The sequence below is a fragment of the Protopterus annectens genome, chromosome 3.part0 (assembly GCF_019279795.1).
Source record: "Protopterus annectens isolate FY-2018-M chromosome 3.part0, PAN1.0, whole genome shotgun sequence".
Taxonomy (NCBI): domain Eukaryota; kingdom Metazoa; phylum Chordata; order Ceratodontiformes; family Protopteridae; genus Protopterus; species Protopterus annectens.
This window is the reverse complement of record NC_056731.1, coordinates 803,913,266-803,931,392: the sequence shown is the minus strand read 5'-3', so window position 1 is coordinate 803,931,392 and position 18,127 is coordinate 803,913,266. Positions and strand designations below refer to the sequence as shown.

General features: G+C 39.6%; 1 long non-coding RNA gene across 1 annotated transcript in view; it reads left to right on the top strand.

The window, feature by feature from the left end:
- LOC122797285 overlaps positions 1–18,127 on the top strand; it is a 101,622-nt gene that overhangs the window by 58,327 nt on the left and 25,168 nt on the right. The window contains exon 2 of the long non-coding RNA XR_006364045.1: positions 17,137–17,500. This is a non-coding gene — a long non-coding RNA (uncharacterized LOC122797285). The remainder of the gene's footprint in view (positions 1–17,136; positions 17,501–18,127) is intronic.

The following is an 18,127-nucleotide window of genomic DNA, read 5'->3' as shown; positions in this document are numbered from 1 at the left end:
GATTTAGTACGAGAATTGCGCTTCCAATATTTAGTGAAAATATGTCCTGCAACCCATTAAACTACAAGAGACATACTAAGATTCATACTCATATAGCATATATTGAGGTACTAATTAGCATCTCTGTGAAAGGTTCAGGAATTTAAAAGACAAATGTGTAATACATTTGCTAACAGCCTGGGACAGGCCAGTGGACACATGTCCCTTTTTATGAACAGCCCAGGAGTACTGTCTAGTGATATAACTTGTCAGTCACATAAAAGTCAAATGGATGTTGAGGGAATCAAACCATGTACTACAAGGAAACAGCTCTTATAATAGTTCATAGCCTTACTCATCTGCATTAAGTGCTAGACAAACTGTTGTTGCCCAAACACACTACATTTCACACATGTGAGCCTGAAAAAAAACAAGCTAAATAAAATGTATTTATAGTTAAAATATTAACATTAAAATAATAGACCATGTTGCCAAATTTACTCACAGTCAAATAATAAATGCACTGTCAAATTTAAGCAAACAAGGAAACCAGAGATGACATCCAAAGAACACAGCTCATATGATGATAGTCTGTTTACTACAATCAGTTTCCTTCCTTTACACCATAACTACTATGGTTCATAGGTATGAGCTACAAGGCTTGCAGTCCAGGAGACCACTAAGCAGCCTAACCCAAATTTCCAGTTGCCTCGAAACACTACCTGGTTAAGTCACTTGTTCAGGACAAGGGAGAGCATAAATAAGAGGTAAAAATCAGAGATGTTCTGCAAAACTGGAGAGAGATAAGAGCAGACTACTCTTAATCACTTAAAAAAGTTAACTGAACAACAGGTTTTACATCAAAATCTATGTTATGATCTACAAAACTGTGAAACTCTATGAGTTAGTATTGCTGCCAGACTGCATTTTGTTTTTCACCTAGCATATTTCTCTGAGCATTTGCTGTAAGAATGTATAATTAATATTAATGCTTGTAGAACTGTTGACCTATCCCATCTTAGCAGTATACTAAAGACACTTTATTGCTGCCCCAGTGCATTATTAATACCTTTTCTTCTTACCTTCTCACCCCTCTAGCATTCTATCTCTACCTTGCAATTAAGGACCTACCTGGCTTCTAAGGACCCTCTGATCCACTTCAAGTCTCACCAAATTGGACCTTTTGTCTCTACTGCTCAGTGCTTTCTTCTGTTTGCACAGATATTGCAAAGTATGTTTCTCCAATGACCCTTATTGAAAGCAGACCCATTGTATCTTGTCTTGTGATTAAAGCTGTGTAAACTAACTTTCCCACTGAGACAGGAAAGCCAGCAGCCAGGCTCCTCTCCCTGACTAAACACTCCTGATAGTCTCCTTACTGCTGAAACTATCCTTCCCTACCTACTTTTGTTCCTGATTACCTGCTGTACTCTTACTCTGTCGACTAGGCGGCAGTGCATTCTAGCCTTTGTGCCCTCACTCTCTCCCCAGTTATTGCTAGTTTCAGCTCTTATAACTCTCAATTTGCTCCTAGTCCGTACTCTTCTCATCCTCTACCTACCTATCTTAGACTTTAATTCTGTTTGCTTCCCCTTTTCACTATCCTCTTTCCCATACCGTACCTGCTTTACTAAGAAGCTACTTACCTGCTCCACTGCTTCTCCCTGGGCTTCTACTGTTCACTGATTGTCTCTGCTGAATCCTCCACTACTTGCTCTAGTTTCTAGTCTCCCATCCCCATAACTACATTGACAGTGGAACCCTTCCTGACCCCCTCAGTGATCATCTTCCCATCTTCACTTGACGTCTACCAACTCCCTTACAAGTTACTCATAACTACATAACTACCAGATGCCATAAAAACTTTAACCCTGAAGCTTTCTCCAGCTCCCTTAAATCTATTAACTGGTTTCCCTTAAAAACCCTACCACTTGAAAATGCAGTAACTCACTTCAATACTATCTTCCTAGACATCCTAAATAAATAACCAAAAGAATAAAAAGGAAAACTACCCCCTGGTTAACAAAAAATACACTTACTACCATGTGACTTAGAGATAAAACATGGGCACAATACAAGCAAAACAAATCCACATCTAACCTCAATAAATACAAAACTATTCGTAACTCTGTAAAAAAGCTTATCTCAAAAGACCGCCAAAACTATTTTATCCAACTTCAAAACAATCATAAAACAAACCCACAAAAATTCTGGACAGGTATAACTTCACTCTTAAAACCTGGCACTATAGAAAACCCAAACCCCAGCCCAGATATACAAAACACAGATCTTGCTACCCAATTCAATTCTTTCTTCATAGACTCCATTTCTAAACTTACTTCTTTTACACTTAATAATCCAACCCCTACCCCCTCTACTCACAACCAATCTCCCCCTCCAACTCCTTTCTCTCATTCATCCCCATCCCAACTCCCTCCATTTTTGATTAAACCTACTCCTACTTCTACTATAAGAAAACTCCTACAGAAACTAAAACCATGTACCAATGCCCCTGACAACATTGCCTCATACTACCTCAGTATAGCTGCTGCCCTCCCTATCAGTATCCTCATCAATCGCTCTATCCAAGAAGGTTTAGTTCCCGAAACCTGGAAAAAAGCTTACATCATCCCGCTACACAAAGGAGGAAATAATACTCACATCTCCAATTTCCGTCCCATAGCCATCCTCTCACCCATTTCTAAAGTCCTTGAGAAATGTATCCACCTTCAACTCCTTCTCCATCTCTTGGACAACAGTCTACTAACCCCTACCCAACACGGATTCAGACCTCATCATAGTACTATGACAGCCCTCCTATCCTTCCTTGAAACTGTGAATAAAGCTAGAGATTCTGGACTCATTGTATCTACCATTCTTCTCGATCTTTCTAAGGCCTTTGATACTATCTCCCATAACCTACTTCTTACTAAACTATCTAATCTAAACCTTTCTCTCTTTTCACTTAAGTGGTTTAACAGCTATCTCTCCAATAGACAACAAGCAGTCAAGTGGAAAAAAGCTACCTCCTCCTTTCTGAATACCCCAACAGGTGTTCCACAAGGTTCTATTCTGGGCCCCCTTCTCTTTGATATTTTCATCAATGACTTTTTCCATGCTATCCCTCAGGCTAACATTATACAATATGCAGATGATTCCACAATCATCTGCGCTGCCTCATCTATCCCAACTCTTTTAAAGCTAACCCAGGAAGCCTTCTCCACCACTGAAAAGTGGATGAAAGACAACCATCTAGCTCTTAATGCTGCTAAAACCAAACTCATGATATTTACTCCTTCAAAAACCACTAACATTGATCATAAATCATTCTCCATCTCCAGCCAAAATAACATCCCCCTTGAGCTTGTATCAGAAACCAAACTATTAGGAGTTCAAATTGATGACAAGCTTAAATTCAGTTCCCATCTACTACAAAACATAAAGAAAACCCACCAAAAACTTGGCATGCTCTACCGTCACAATTGATTCCTCAGCTCAGCTACTAAGATTACTCTCTCTACAACATTTCTCCTACCCTCCCTTCTCTATGGGGCACCTCTTCTTTCTAACCTACAATCCTCCCTCAAAAACAAACTATCCTCTTGTTACAATAAAATTGCCAAATTCGCCACTTGCAACAAATCATCATCCCACCATTGTGAACCACTCCACAAACTGAACTGGTTAGAACTACCCAACTACCTCTCCTACACCCAACTCACATATGCTCACAAACTGATTTTCCAGCCATCCCTCTGCCCCGCACTCTCTTCTACCTTTAAAATGCACCACACTCAACGACATCTAAGATCAAACAATCAAAACCTCATAGAAATTCACAGACCCCTCCACCCTCCTGGACAAAACCTCCTGTCCTTCTCACTAGCACGCTTATGGAACTCCCTTCCTCCCTCCATTCGTACCATTACAAGCCTCCCATCCTTTAAAAAATCACTCCACTCCCATCTAACCTCCACATGGGCATGCTCCTGCTCTCACCCCTCATAACCTACTCTTTACTCTACTACTCTTTCTTTTCATTCACTCTATACCCCAGGTAGCACTACTCTTGAGCTACCAGTATACTGATCTCACCCCTCATAACCTACTCTTTACACTACTACTTTTCTCTTCTGTCACTCAAAATCCCAGGTAGCATTACTCATTGGCTACCAGCATACGAACTGACTCTCTACATGTTTAATCACATGCATTGTACAAAGTTTAACTCAAATGTAATGTATATGTATATCCTCATCCTTGTGTAATCTGTATGTGGAGCTTTTATCCCCAGGACTCCATTGAAAATGGGTTCTTCGGGCCGAATGGACTATCCTGGTTAAACAAATGTAAATAAATAAATAAATTAGCACTGACAGACTGCAAACCACAAGAAAGAAAGTTTGGAAGGAGACCTGGTAGCTGATTTGGAAGACTAAAACTCTTGCTCCTTATGAATAAGGTTGTAGGGTTTGAGTTAGAGCAAATCACTTAACTAAAAGTGCATCTAATTAGGGCATTACACATGCACACACATCTTGTTTATATGCTACAATAATCAAATCTCCTGGTATAAAGTTGTGCCATGTAAAACACTGCCTGGCTTTTGTTCCTAAATCAAAATCTCTCACTCACTGATGTAATGAGCAGAGCTTTCCCTTAATTCCATACATGCTGGATATCTCTCTCTTCCGTGGTTCTACCCAAGTGCATATGTCATCTCTTGGATCTCCATTCAGCACGAGTGTTGATGTCAGCTCTCAGTTCCTTAATCGAACATGTTTTAAAGCCATCCATGGAGTATTTTTAAGTATTTTAAAGTCAGCAGTGGGCTCCACAACCAGCTCTCTGGTCCTAGGCAGCTGCCTAAGTTGCCTAGTGCTAGAATCGTCTCTGATTTTACCCCAAAACATTGCAGGCAAAATAATAATGCAGTATAAAATCTCACAACAAAAATATCACACAACATTTAAAAACATTTTGCATGGTGCTTTAGTCATGATCATATACCTTCACATGAAAATCTTAAAAGAAAAAACATAAAAAACAAAATACTGTCTCTTTTCTCTGGCTCACATAGCCTCAAAGGAGCCATCAAAGTACATGTCACAAAATATGTTTGACATACTAAGATGTCAATTGTTTTTTTATTTCTCCAAGTCTTTTGGGTTTCTAATACCATGATGGGAATGGACCCCATTCTTAAGTCAAAGTATGATTAAAGTTCACAAAATTAGTTTTGTTTCACTCTTTGATGTTAGCCAAAAGTGCTCTTTGCAGCACCCGCAATGTTCCCAGTAATGACTCCTGCAATTCTTACAGTGTTACATGAATTGGTAACATATTTAAATACGATTGTAAATTATTTTTTATAAGACCAGTTGCTCCTACTACTCTTGAAACTGTCTGGGTATCTTTCTTCCACATGGCTCTCATTTCTGCCTGCAGATTAAGGTATTTTATGACTTTGTGTCTCTCTGTACGCAAGACACTGTAGTCACTAGGTGTGGCGATTTCAATGATCAATGCTACTTTTAGCTTCTTTTCTTGGACCACTATATCTGGTTTTCTAGCATCTATCTTTTGGACTGTTGGTATTGGGTGATCCCATGTGATGTAAACTTCATAATTTTCTATGATTCTCTGTGGCTCATGTTTCCAGTGTTTTTCAGCCACTTCAGTACTATAATGTTTGCACAATCTCCAGTGTAACAATCTCGCCACATTATTATGCCTTTCAGTATGCAGTCCCTCTGCCATTAGAGAGTCGCAACCAACAATAAGGTGTTTGACTTGTTTCCAGTTCGGTTCCACAAAACCTACATATGTCTGTTTCTCCCACATGTTCAATGGACTTAGTAAACCAGTGTGTACGTAGCCCACTATCTTGGGCTGCCAATGTTACCCTTTCATTTCTTGATGTAAATTCACCTCTCCTTAACCATTCCTGCATTCATTCTTGATCAACATGAGGCTCTTCCAGGAGTTTTCTATACTTGCAACTATATTTATGTTTTTTCCACATTTCTTGCCTTCTCACCTGATCCTTCACCTTATATTCTTTCTTTTATTTTTTAGCACATTCAGTTGCTGCCTGTTTTTTCTCCACTTCTGGTTTGATTTCCATTCCTGCTTGACATCGACATGCTTCTGCTAAATTAAGCAGAGATGTCATCTTAGATTTATTCTCCTCATGTTTCAAAACTTTCACCACATTTGGATCTTGTGAGGTCAGTGAATATGTGTGGAGTACCACGATTGCAGATCAATATATGTAATCAATTTCAAGGAGGCCCATCCCTCTTTCAGAACGGGGAATATATAATCTTGGTATACACTGATTTTTATAAATCATTTGGTGAGCATGAAGCATCCTTCTTGTTTTAATATCCAATCTATCCAACACTTTTTGGGGCCAGTCAATCACTCCAAAACTATAAGTTAGGACAGGAAGAGTAAATTGATTATATAGCTTGAATTTAAGTCTTCTAAACAACTCCCTACTGAGCTTTATTTGCATTTATTCATGTTTTATCACTGATCCTTCATCAATTCCCAAGTATTTATACACCTCCTCTTGCTCAAGTTCTTTTATATCACATTCTTGTCTCAAACTGATGTTTTCCTGGTGCTGCAATTTTCATTTTTTAAAGGTTGCTTTTGCACACTTATCAAGACCAAATGACATTCCAATATCATCTGAAAAAGTTTTGACAACCTGCAGCAGTGTTTTCAGTTCCTCATCTGATGAGCGATACAATTTTAAATCACTGACAAAGAGAAGATGAGAAGTCATTAGACTTTGTTGTTTTCTAGAAGCCAAATTATAGCCGTGGCCTAAGCTGTTAAGTAAACAGCTTAATGGGTTAATGGCAAGGCAGAATAACAAGGGTGACAGAGAGTCATCCTGGAATATCCCCCTTTTAATTTTTATCCCTGGGATAATATGTCCTTTATCATGGCTTAATTGCAAAGTGGCCTGCCACTGTTTCATGGTTACTATAATGTAGTCAATCAATGTAGGGTGTATCTTATACATTTTAAGCACTCTTTTATCCATGAATGGTGGGATACTATCACATGCTTTTTTGTAGTCAATCCATGCCATACTTAGGTTCTTCCCCGTCTTACAATTCTCCACTATAACTTTGTTTAGCAACAAAAGGTCCTGTGTTCCATATGAATTTCTTTTATTGCCCTTTTGTTCTACTGCCATAATTGAGTTTTCTTCTAAATGACTATAAACTCTGTCGGCATCAATTCCTGTATATATTTTGTATGTCGTCAGAAGACAAGTTACTGGTCTATAATTTTTAGGGTAGCTTGCAGGTTCACTCTTAAGTAACAGTGTTGTTTTTCCTGTTGTTAACCAGTGCGGTGTATGTTCGGACTGCGCATATAAATAGTTCTTACTCATGGCTAGATCCTTGTGCAAAGAAGTTAATACTTTAAGCCAAAAGTTAGGTACTGCATCTGGGCTTGGGGTTTTCCAGTTAGAGGCTTTTCTCAACTTTATTTCAATCTCTCTGGCTGTTATTTCATCCCATTTCTTATCCTGTACCTTTAAACTTCTTATTCTTTCCTTTACTTCTTCTATCCATTTAGCATCTTTGTTATGTTCTACAGGATCTTCATAGGTACTTCTCCAAAATTTATCTACTTCCTCTTTTTTGTGGTCTATCGATTCCTTTTACCTTATTTCCCAATTCTCTATAAAACTTTTTGGGTCATCAGTCTTTTGACTTTTCCCGGTTAGGGGTCGCCACAGCAGAACTCCGGTCCGCTCATGATTGGCAGTGAATTTTTACGGTGCCAAGTTGCCAGCCCAATGCCCAACCCTCAAAGAAGGCACACCCATTCATGATCGCACCTACCTGCATGTCTTTAATGTCAATCAACCGCGGGGAGGACATGCAGACTTCACACAGAAGGCGTTCCAACCGAGAATCGAACGGGAGAACCTTTTGCTGTGAGGCGACAATGCTAACCCCTGCACCACCATGACCTTTTTTGCAAATTGTTTATTTTGTGATTTTCCCTTATATTTATCTTCATATCATCTAGGTCTTTCTGCCGGTTTTGACATTTTTAGTTTGTTATCTCCAGTAGTGCATAATAGATCCTGGTCTGTTCTAATACTGCGCATTGCTTTTATCACATCTATCTTTCTTAATATTTTTGTTGATGTGTTCCCTCTTCTATAATCTTCTAACAATGATACTTCTTGTCTTAACTGCTTTATAGTTTTCTCTATTCAATATTTCCATAATGGTATTCGCTTTCGCCCCCATTTCCCTCGCTACCCTATGTTCCTTTGGTAGAACTTTATCAGTTATTAATTTAGCAGCACAATAATATATTTTGTTTACTTCTGATATATCGCATAGGTCTCTATGGACAGTCCTAATTACTGTGTTCATTTGTTTTATCAAGTTTCTGACTTTTGGGGTTTTATTAACCTTCTTCAGTCTATTTCTCATTGATCTTGATATATCTATCTTTGTCTATTAAATCAAGCAACTCTTCTCTTGACTCCTTTTCTTCCATACTGAGGGCACATCCCTTGTTTTCCATTTCCTATGGGCATGCTATTAGAAAGTTCTATAGCATCTTCCTGTGACACATTCTCTTCAATTTCATCCTGTGTCATCTGTTGTTCTGTCATATGAGAACTCACTGGCCTATCTCTCCTCAACATTGACTGCGTCAAGAGTTTCCACAGTTTCCTGTTCCTTTCCTTACTGTCTAGCTTCAAGCGAATGTTTATACTGGTTTCCTGTGGAAGGCTCCAAAATATCTTGATATGGTACCTGACCAGTTACTTCCTGTTCCACTGGTTTCCCCTTAATTTGGATAGCCATTGCTCTATCCTGTTGTGGTGCTTTCTGCATTTGATTTACTACACTGAATCCTTCTCTTTGCAATCGTTCCATTACCTCATTTTCTATTTCTTTGACTTCTCCATTACTCATCTCTTTTTCTACTTTTTTTCTTAGTCTTCTTATTTTTTGTATTGTAAAGTTTTCCATATCCGGATTCCTTTGCCTATATTTTTCTTCAAATATCTTTGGTGCTGCTCTTTTTATATTAGTTTTGCTTTCTCCTTTGCATAAATATTGCACCATATTAATTCTCTTTTCCTTTCCCCTGTCCATATTTCTTCTTCACATGTCTCCTGATCTTGCTTTTCCTTATTCTGAGGACTCACTCCATCCTGCTGTAATGTAATCTGTTTTAGACCTTCATTAAATCCTTCACTTCGCAGACACTCCATAACTTCAAGTTCTATTTCTTTAACTTCTGCTTTACTAATCATCTTTTCTACATTGAATCTTTGTGCTTTTAGTCTTTTTGTTGTGAAATTTTCCATATCTGAATGCCTTTGCCTGTCATTTTCTTCGAATATCTTTGAGACTGCCTTCTCCATATTAGTTAACTTGGCTTTCTCCTTTGCATAAATATTGCACCATATCAGATCTCTCTTTCTTTCCCATGTCCATATTTCTTTTATACATTTTTCAAATATCTCTAGGTTTTGTTGTTTATATTTTCTCACTTCCTCAGAGGCTTCTTTTTCCAGAGGGATCAAAGTTACTTGATCTATATACTGTTTTTCGAAAATCTGTTGTATTAATGAAAACAATTTTTTTTTGAAGCTTGCAACAGTTTTTCCTGTGGAAGTATTTTTCTTTCCTCTAATTTCTCTCTTAATCATTTTGTATATCTTGTGTCTGGAAATGATGGGCTTTTTGCGTAATAGTAACAATACATAATTTCTTTCTTATCCTCAAAAGTCCACTCTGTCGTCTTTATGGCTCTTCTTTGGCCAATCAGTTTTTGTCGTTTTTGTGGACTGCTACTTCCTTCTACAATGGGGGGGGGGGGCATCCTCCCCTGAGCCTAGCCTGGCCCTATTGTAGGAATGTTTCCGTATTTTGAGGATTCTACACTGTCATTTTTTCCAGTCCTGGCACCAGTTCACCTACCACAATTGGGCACTTTTTATCCTGGGTCTTGTGCACCCAGCTATCTTTTTTTTATTTTTGATTTACTTCTGTCCATGATATATGCTATATAAATACAGTCTATATATCAGTGTCGCCTTGGTGAGATTTTGTGAAAAACAGGGTCCACCTCGCGAAGGTACTCACCAAGACTTGAGGATGAATTTGATTTCAGCACTACTACTCTCCTTTGCTTACTGACTTTTCATCTCTCCATCTGGACCAACAGTGTAAGCAAACAGATGATAATTTAAATATGAGCAAAGCAGTAAGACACAAACACAAAAACATAAGGAAAACACTCTTATTATAGTGTAAATTCATATTTCTTTCTGCTGTAAATAAATATCTTTGGATATGGAAAATAAATTTGCACCCATTTTGCACAACTTTTTTACATGAAATTGCATAAGTCATTTTTTCACAATACAGTTTCTGTCAAAAAAGTGCTTCTCTAGGATTTTTGCTGCTATGCATTACTACTTTACATATGACCCCAATGTGCCACTTATCTATGGTTTGCACATTTACAAACACTTACACAATCCCAGAACTCATTTTTATGCATTATTTATGGAAATTATGGATTGCATAATGTGTTTCCCCTCAGAGAGTCATCAAATTCTCTGTGTTAAACAAAGCATTATTTCTAATGGACATCTGTAGTCCAGCTTACATATATTGTTTGTAATACCAACTTCCATATTTGCCAGGACACCAAATGTTAACCACTGATAAGCTAAGATTTGTGACTGTGGAGTTCTTGAAATTCATTTACACATATGGACAGCATTGCAAACATGAAATTCTCTTCAGTGCAGTTCTTATGTGCTAAGTAGTCAAATGCATGGTTTGCTTTAGGATTTTGCAGTGTAGCCGAGTTTCAAAGACAAGAAAATGTAGGATTGGATTCCAAAAGATAGTTGTGTTCAGTACAGAACACCGAAGGAAGACTTTCACTGTAGACATAATTTCAGAAGACTCACTGGAATTAGTCTGAGTAATTATTTATTCATCATAAGGATAATTATGGACTCCATGCATGCCCATCAGATTCCAAACCACAAAGTATGTCCCAATGCAACTTAAATTTGACAAGTGCTTTGCCAACTCTGTTTCCAAAATCAACTGTGAATGCCATACTGTGACACAAGGCAAGGAAGCTATCACCCATGAAATCCTATGGAATTTGTATCAATACTGAAAAAAAAATGCAAACCGAAGTGAATGAACTGCAACAGGCTGTGGTATTCAAGTCATACAGGATGATATGGCTCTGTGTCCTAGAAGGCAGCCATCTAGACAGTCAGACAGCCTACAACTAAGCCAGCTTTTAGATCAAGACATTATTGACAGGTACCACTTAGAAAGAGAGCAAGTGCAGGCTGTGTGTGATATGTCCACCCCACACATGTCTGTGCATACATTGTGTGGCAACCCCATATCCCTTGAAACCCAAGTCTGTTTGTGCCTAGGTGTACTGGTGTCTGGAACATTTCAGTGGCATATGGAAGATGCTGTAGGAGTGTCACAGACAGCTACCAGTTGCATCCTCACATAATTCCTGGCAGGAATGTACACCAAGGTAGATTAACATGTACACTTCCCATCTATACCCATGGAGCACCAAAACGTGATGCACCAGTTCTATAACATCACCAACTTCCCCAATATTCTTGTTGCAACAGATTGCACTCACATCCCTATTAAGACCCCCATGGAACCAGAAGCAGAAAAATATATAAATAGGAGTAGCCATCAATGAGCTGTCAGGTGGTGTGCACAGTAGATTGCAGCATATCAAATATATTGGTGACACACCTGGTAGAGTCCACAATGCTGCCATATGGAGGGAATGTAGTCTGGGGGCTGTGTCATACACAGCAAAATTTCTGAGGGACTATTAATAGGTAAGTACAGCAACACAGCTAGGATGTAAGCTGAACACATCCCTGTCAATTTTACGCATGATAACAACATATGTGGTCAACCCCCCTCAACAGGTGACTATGGGTATCTACTTGAGCCATGGCTAATGGCCCTATACAGAGAGCCATACAACCCCACTGAGGACGCCTACAATAGATCACACAGCATATCTGTACACATCCAGGGGCACACTGCAATACATACCTGAAAAGGCGCACAGATGATTAATGTGTGTGCCATGCTTCACAATATGCAAACAACCACACATGGCAGTTTGCCCTCTGCAGGTGACCCCAGATGTCTGAAGGTGACATTTCAGAGCTATCAGAGGAGGAGCAGGAGAATGCAGGGGTTGGAAGAAATAGGTGTGGGCAATAGAGGATGCAACCACAGGTCCTGGCTCAGGCAACATGGCAGCATCTGACGCACACCTTTGAGTGATGACAAGCCACACGTAATGAAGTACACTGATTAAACACTGGTGTTCAGGTGTTGCCCCACAGCAACAGCATCAATTGCATCTAATGGAAATTACCCAGTAGCTATACACACTGAGCATCATTCATAACAATGCAATCATAACGTAAAACAATATGAATGCAAAGCAATCATGGCAGGAGCTATCGACTCAGGCCACAAATGACACAGATATGCATACAGACTCACAGTGGTGTGTGTGTGTGTGTGTGTGTGTGTGTGTGTGTGTGTGTGTGTGTGTGTGTATGGTAGACAACAAGGGGCATACTTCTGTGAACTCTATCCCTATCTCTTCACTAGCAAATGATGTAAACAGGAAAGCAAGTCAGCATATACTGCAGAACTGTTGTCAATATCACTAGTAACATATAATAATGTAAAGTAGTGACAGACTCCCCTGACGACAGACTTCACAACAACAACAGAGAGATGAAAATGTCAGTGGTTTACACAGCATTCATCATTGCCACAGGGTCAGACTGACACTACAGAGCATAGTGGATCAAATGTCAGTGTTACTTTGACGTAGTCTAGGTTGCCCATACTGATGGCTAATGCTAAAGTCCTGGCTGCCCCTGCCACATACAGAAACACTTGGCCTATGTTGCTCTACAGAGGAGACTGATGAGGCAACATCAACATGTGGAGACACACTGTGGGAAAGAACATGGGTTTGAGTTGACTGGTTGTGACTGCTGGGCCCATACTGGATTGGCCAGCTGCAGATATGCATGCACATTGCAACATAGACATTGATGCTTGATGGACCAGGCTTGGTATATTGAGGGGATTTTCTCTCTTCCATGTGGCATTTAGCTAAGCACACTCAGGGTACACAAAACCCAGTTTGTACTATGGTACTGCTGTAGCACTGCCATAATCAGAGTTTTAACAGGTCATGCCATAGATAACATGCTGTCATTCTGAGAAGCCAATGCCACCAAGACCTCATTGTGCCTGCACGCCTGTCCTTCCTGTAACACACACAGCTGGTGTGCAACATGATCCATGGCACTGGCAAATACACAAATGTCAGATCCATGACATTGCTGGGAATGTTTATTTGCCTGTAGGAGTAAGTGGACACCCTCTGACACACACCCATGCACACCAGCTACAGGTCTACATGTACTGCACTGGGCAGTATCACTCTATTCTGGGGAAGTGTCAGTGGTTTACACAGCATTCATCATTGCCACAGGGTCAGAATGACACTACAGAACATAGTGGATCAAATGTCCCAGCAGACTCAACATGGGACTGTGGTGCACAGGCATCGTCCTGTCCAACATCTGATGTCACCACATCATCAGAGTGGCTGAACATGTTTTCCTCCACATCTGAGGCTACAGCCTCATCCACATGACAGTCTGGGCTGTATCACCTAAACTGAGTCCTGTGTTCCAGGAGCCTTGCTAGCACAGTGGGACCCATCACATCCCACCTAGGGATAAGGGGATGGCCTAAATGAGAATGCAGGCAGTGTACATGCTAAAAGGAGAGGCAGATGACACAGATCAGATAAGCTCACATATATATCACATGCTGGAGTTCAGTAGTGAAGTATGGCACAATTATATTACTACAGTGTTACAGATGTTAAGGACTTACCAGGAATTTGTATCCAAATGTGGCCCATAGAACATCTATGTAACAGTGAGATGACAATTATGTTACATATACAACATACATGACATAGATGAGGAATAACAAGAAAAGACACACCTGACATGTCCTTGTGGGAATCCAGCACCAGAGGTAAGGTCTGAAATGCAACTGTTGCAGGGAAAGAAAGGCATCCAGACGGTATTATTAAGCATGTATCATTCCAAAAAAGCATGTATCATTCCAACAAAGATATAACACACAGTAGGTAATATATACACATACTGGTTGGTTGCAACTGACCTGCCAATGGCAGTTGTCCTATGCAAAGGTAGAAGGACACAGTATTAATGGAGACCAACAATAGGAGTAACAGCACTGATATATAGGAAACAGAGGAAATAGCATAACAGTTACATCCTCCCTCTGTGGTGAGTGTGTCACCTTTCAAAATTCAGATCCTGTTGTGGGAAAATACAAAACAAGCATGACATGTGGGTATGCAATAGAGTCATAAATGCAGGCAGCAGTGCATGATGTCATATACACAACAGTAACCGGAGTGGGAGGGAGGTTGGTATAATGGTTAAGCTGTTTACCTTACAGACACAAGGTGCAGGGATTGATTCTTATGTGGGGTAACTGGCTAGACTTAAATGGCCCACAAGGGCAGTAAGCCTAATACTGTTCTATGAACCTATATGGTGATACTTGACATATAGTGCACATGTTGACTAGATGTCTGCATGTATGAAAAAAGTGATATTCCTTTCATACAACACAGGTGTGCTACGCAGTGCTGCCATCTATGAACATGGTGGGAGTCCATGCTTGTTCTAGTCATTGCATACAACACAGGTGTGCTACACAGTGCTGCCATCTATGAACATGGTGGGAAACCATACTTGTTCTTTCACTGCACCTGCACAGCTCATGTCTCCTGAAGATGTATCTTTAGTTACAATGGCTTGGAAACATTAAAATGTCAGTATACACCACTAGCATGACAGGTGGTAGAGGCAATAACAGGTAATAGTCACAGTAAGAGTATATGAAGACGCTCAGCTGTCATGTCTTGCTGCTGTGCAGAAGTGGATAGACCTGTGCAAATGAATACGGACAACATTACACATGCTGCTAAAAGTGTTATGTATGTACTGCACTTGTACAATAACATGCCATTGCACTTACCTTGGTTGTTGTCAGCATGTGTGCACCCATGTGCACAGCACAGAGCTGCTGCTACAGTGCAGTAATAACAATATGTGAATATGCATGCTACAACAATCTGCACTGAAGTATTCTATATGCAACAATGTTCTGCAAAGTACCACATACATGTGCAGCCTGGCATACCTGCTTCAATTCCATAACCAGGTATACATCAGTAATCCCTTGTTGTATGCAGGAATGTCAGAAACTGTGTCAACTTGTCTGGGGGAGTCAGTGGTGGGTCACCATTGGAGGCATCCCTTGACCTGTCGTACCAGTGTATCCTGTTGGCTCGACACCATCAGGGACAATCCTCCTGGTATCTGCTGTAACCTTCCACAGCATTTATCATGTTGGTAAGGTCAATCCACTCAGTATTCCACCAAACAGTATTCCCTGCCTGTCTAAGAAGTCTAAATCTATGCTGGTGCAAAGCATCAATCATGATTTCATTCTCTTGTGGTAAAAAATTGTTGTCTCTGGGTCTATTTACCATCTGGAAGACAGTTATATACACACAGGGGCCCACATATGGGCATGATTATGTCAGCAACATATGTCAATTGACTTTGTCTTCATTTGTGTGTGCTGCAAAACTATATATAAAATAGTGCCTGTCCTGTATAGTACTGTGCATATAAAACAATATATGTGATATGAAAACAATGTCTGAATATGTAACAACATCATAACTTGTGATACCTGTAGAGGTGGTATGTGGGATTTGAACCCATTACAGGGGATATCACAACAGTGGAAGGCCGACCACAATGCTACTGTGCCACACATTCAGTACCATATGCATGCACTTCACACTTTAACATACTCATCATAACATATGTGTGAACTAATAATGTTGGATGACACAACCACAGTTCATGAGACACATCCTAATAATGACATGTACTGTCAATAGATGATATACAACACAAGCCTATATAGAAAACCTGTGAAAAACAAGCAGTCATAGTAACACTAACTGCTATGCAAGAACAGCACAAACAACAGTGAGCAGTCAATGCTATCTCCATTTCATCTGCATGACATGAAATTCAATAACAACTACTACTGTCAGCAAGTATTTGTGCAGTAGCAATTGTACAACTTACAGAAACTGAAGGAAAGCTTTGTTATCCATAAGCATGCCAAGGACAATACAAGTTAATACAAGTTAACCAGACATGAATACAGATATATTTTTTATTGAGACACTATTTATAGTACACATAATACTACATATCAGTGAATATCCATTAATTACATAATCAGTGAACATGCAATGTATGGATACTCTCAGAACACATTGGCTTCCATAAGTATACCACAGAATGTACAGGGTCACCAGCAGTACATATGGATGTTTTGACATTGTGTCCATATGTACTGTTCACTGGGGCTCTTTACATTTATCTGTACAAGTGCATATGTGAAATCCCTGCTTGTTAGTGATGCAGATGTACCCACCTGTATGCATACAGGTCAATCCTACACCCCTGTAATAAGTCACATACATGTGGTATTGCAGACAAACATCAATGTGAGCATGTACACATGCATTTCTAAGGAGTTATAATGGCATAAATCCTTAATGTGAGAAATATATCCCACCAAAGCACTGACAGCAGGTGCGATATTACATTTGAAGCTACCTATATATAAGTCAGGTATACTTGAAAGTAAGACCATCTAAATGTACACAACTTTTAAGTCCCATTTGCTCCACACATAATTAATGAGGTTCATTATCATTCAGGGTTTTCGAAATTTGGCACATTAACTGATAGCTCAGTGTAACAGGAAGGTGCTCCACACAAATACCCAAAAGGTGTCATGTAACAGGACCATGAGTAGCATGTACCCATTACCCTCCAATGATCTGATGACATTGTATAAACACCACTTTTAAAATGTGATTTTGATATATTTACAGATCACATCATTGCTACCAGCAAACTAAGTGGGACCTCAATGAATAATTTTTGGAAGCTTGGTAATCTGAAAATCATCATCAACATGGCTAGTGCAAAGAGGCTTCAGTGTGTCTGGACACCAGATTGGACTCAGGATGAGACCACCCAGATGCTGACTGTCTGTGCTGCAGTGGAAGCAAGCAAGGCCAAAGAATTTGGCTGTGATCAACATCTGAAACTGGATTGCAATAGAACACCAACATCAAACTGGCATTTACTGCACTCCGCAGGTTTGCCAAAGGTACAACGGCATGCATCGGAGAGACACTGAGGATCTTCACCAGAGGGTCACCAAGGTTCGGAGACAGCCAGAGGATGCATGCAGTAAGTGTCATGATCCCCAGTGTATCTGTAGATTCCTGTGAAAATCACACATATAGTTGTGACCACTACTTCATAAATATTCTTTTTGGAATCATGACTTAGCTGTTCTATGACTTAGCTCATCTGTTTAAACAATAAGGTAAAGTGAGTGTTCCCCCAAATATAGGTTTGATTTCCATGGTAGTTATTTCTTTAATATTCTTTTTGATGTACATACTATTGACCATAAGACCTGTTTGTTTTCCAGTTTATGCAGTATATCAGTTTATACATCCAATATGGCCATGTTTCACTGACACCTATCGTTCCCAGGCCTCAGATGACTAAGCATTTCTCCTTTATCCTTAATACTCTGAGACCATTGGACAGTATATTTCTGTATATGTGAATACTGACTCATACAGACTTATATTAGTCCATGCTACTTTAGAAAATGTACATTATTATTAAATATCTGTTTGTTTATCACATTACTGTAAGTCCATTGCAGGTCGGCATGTCTACTAGCAGTTGTACATTGTAAAACTTAATGAAATGTGGCTGTTACACATCTCAATTGTGTGTGGAGCATGGAGGCCTATAGTGCTTAGGTGTCAGATGGATGTGTATTCCTCTGTTATCTGCAGG